Genomic DNA, 3,351 nt, shown 5'->3' on the forward strand with positions numbered 1-3,351 from the left:
TACATGGATTTAGTTTCTCCTTTACCCACCATTTAAGGAAGAACCGAAGATGCCTTATCCCCAGCACCGCACAACTAACTACACTCGTCAGGGTCGCCATTTTCGGTGGCTGTAGAGGACCAAATATCCACTGTTAATGAACCAAGCTCTGCATTGCAAAGCTTAATACGTCAGCTATAATTACACACTGACTTCATGGCTTGTCTTTTCTCTTACTCCTTTATTTATTTTTTATGTAGGGCTCCTTCTTTCCTGTCTCCCAGATGACATTTCTCAGTCATCTTGTGTCACTTTTTCAGAGACTAGCACAATTCCTGTGTCCGCACGTCTTCTTTTTATCTGAATAGACACCTCTTTTTCATTACAGACATGTGAAAACGCAACTCTTAATACTCTTAATCCTGACAAATATTACAAAGACCGAAGGACATTTTAACCTATGATTCATCAAGGGCAGAAGTATCTATACTGTTTAGTAAGGATGTGAAGAACATTCCTTTCTATATAAATCTTTTGTAATTTTATTTGGATGCTAACTTTCATGCCATTTAATATAGGAGGGAATTTGTATATGGTGTCTGAATCTTTAATAACCCAGAATTAGTGGCCTGGAAAGGCAAGGCAGAGATGTATGTATCCTTGACAAAAGTCCACCTCTCTCCAATGTTCAGAGAAAACCTGAGAGAATCTCAGAGAGCCTCCAGGACCCAGTACCTTTGCTATGTGCCTTTTCTATTACCTTGGCCTGCAGCTTGAGACTTCCTAACCTCTCTGATGAAAGTACAGTGACCCTCCTAGAAGCCCGATGGACAATTTACAAAGGCCCAGGAATTATGGAGCCTTGCAGCATCTCCTTCATCCAGACATGAAATTAGGAATCTGATCCGAGAAACATTTCTTCTGTGAAGGGCCCTGGGAGCTACCGGCTATGGAAAATAGAGAGGACATGAAGATCAAAGCTAACAGGGAGGTGTGCCATTTCATAATGCAAAAAGTGATGGAGAAGTAGCATATTTAGACAATGAGGAGTTGCACTTGGACAGTTTTATTTCAAGGTGGAATTACTAAGTGAAGATATATTAGTAGCTGTTCAGATCCGGAATTCAGGGAAGACATCTGGCTTACAGGCACAGATGTTAATAACTATAAACCTAAATCCAGAGGTATTCGTTATTTCTCTTTAGTAAATCACCTAGTTTTCCATTTTCAAGAGCATACAAGGGACATGTTTCAGATAAAATACAGGAGGATTTCAGAGTGGTAACGTTGAACCTTCTCACAATGTAGATGGCGAGGAACTCCTGAGTGTCATGTATCCATTTACAATTACTGCATAATAAATTACCACTAATTTAGGGACTTTAGATGCTACACAGCTCAGCTGGGCCTCTCTGCTCAGCATCTCAGAAGGCTGCAGTCGAGGTTTTAGCCAGGCTGTGTCCTCATCCTGAAGCCTGACTAAGGAAGAACCTGACTCTGAGCTCACTCTAGTTATTGCCAGAATTCACTTACTTGTGGTTGTAGGCCTGAGGTCTCCAGCTTCCTGCCGGCTGATTATCCAAGGACCCAGCTGCACTCAACTCCTATAGACCACCCATCATTGGTTGAGTTTTCCCAACATGGCCACTTACTTCATCGAGACAGCAAGAAGAGTTTCTAGAGTAAATCTGCTAGCAAGACAGGGGCTCATGTACTGTATAGTAAGCACAGGAGTGACATCCTTCCCTTTTGCTATATTCGGTTCGAAGTAAGTCAGGTCCCAACCACACTCAAGCAGAAGGTATAATAAAGGATACGAACAGGAGATAGGGACCATAGAAGGTCATCTCAGAACCTGCCCGCTGTGCAGTGCATGGATGAAGAGTCATGGAAACATAGTGGAAAAGCCATCCCCAGGAGCAAGCATCCGGCAATGTGAGGCCCAAGAACATGGTCACATATGCTAACATGATAAGCCAGATAAAAGGTGCAAAAGACCACAAATTTGGCAGTGCAATGAGGAAAATAACTTTGCCAAATGCACATATCAGCCACCTAATTAGTAAAGTTTCTTATTCAATAAATTTATTGATAAGAGTCTGTTGTGAGAGTCCCTTTCATAGATTTCAGAGGTATTGATGATGAGAAGGGCAAGCAAATAAACTAGCCGGGCAATAATGCTCAAGATGTGTCTACGGCCATGTGACTCTGAACACACCTGATCTTGTCTGATCTCAGAAGCTAAGCAGGCTCGGGACTGGTTAGTACTTGGATGGGAGACCACCTAGGAAGACCAGGTGCTGTAGGCGTTTAAAAAATAATAATAGAACAATGCTCAAGATGCATTACCTGGGATATTCTTGGGATAGTTGATTGGTATGGGGATCTGAATATTGCATGGGTGCCATTGACCATTGACAGTGATTGGTCAAAGAATATTTTGATTGATTGATTTCCCCACTTTCCCACCAGGAAGAATGGAGTCGATGAGATTCTGGAAAGAGGAGCGATTTGAAGACATCCAAAATTCAACAACCAAAACCCTACATGAACTATCAGATGCATGCTAGGTACTAAAAATAGCATTGCAGATATCTAACTCGTCAATGGCCTCCACGTGAAGCTTTGGCCTTGGCTGTTCTTCCTGTGACCTAACTAACCTCCCATCCCAGCACCTCCCCTGTAAGAGCCAGAGGAGACTCTCCGAAGCTGTCAGCACGAGGAGGTCAAGCCATTTCGGCTCAGTCTTTCCTCCACCAGAACGCGCCCATGAAACTGCCATCTGCAATGCGGCCATCTGCCATCTGGGATGCAATACGGCATCCCAGGCACAAGGAACGCTGCTCGAGACCTGAAGCCGGGTACAGAGCCATTTCCTCTTGACACCTCAGAACTCATCTCTCCTCTCAAACAAGACGAACAGACATGCCCAATTGGTCGGGGACCCGACTAGCAGGGCTGCAAATATTTGTCCTCAATCATTCTGAGACCTCAAGTACATCTCGTAGTAGTGGAACTCAGTCTGCCTGAGACACGGTTTCTGCAAAGCCAGGTGTCATGAGGTAGCTAATGATGAGACGGGGCTCTTGCTTTATCGCAAACCAGCAGAGGATGTTCCAATTTCTGTTTGTCCAAAGAAATAAGCACACAGGGAAATACGGCTCTCCCAAAGGGGCAGATGGGCAGATTCTCTACCCGCCCCCCCCCTTCCCTACCCTGTGACAGACAAAGGGCAAAGAAGCTGCAAGAGAAAACATTCAAGCCAGTTATAGTAGGAGAGGTAGTACCTGGAGAACAGATGGATAAACATTTCATTTCAAGTCTTGAAGTGGTGGATGTTCCTTGTCACTTTGTTTTGTTTGTTTGTTTATT

The 3,351-nt window shown here is 43.9% G+C and overlaps 1 pseudogene; it reads left to right on the forward strand.

Moving 5' to 3' along the window:
* Nucleotides 1-2,169: 2,169 nt before the first annotated feature.
* Nucleotides 2,170-2,288, forward strand: LOC118606036 (annotated as a pseudogene).
* Nucleotides 2,289-3,351: the final 1,063 nt, after the last annotated feature.

The sequence above is a fragment of the Rousettus aegyptiacus genome, unplaced genomic scaffold (assembly GCF_014176215.1).
Source record: "Rousettus aegyptiacus isolate mRouAeg1 unplaced genomic scaffold, mRouAeg1.p scaffold_m13_p_7, whole genome shotgun sequence".
Classification (NCBI taxonomy): domain Eukaryota; kingdom Metazoa; phylum Chordata; class Mammalia; order Chiroptera; family Pteropodidae; genus Rousettus; species Rousettus aegyptiacus.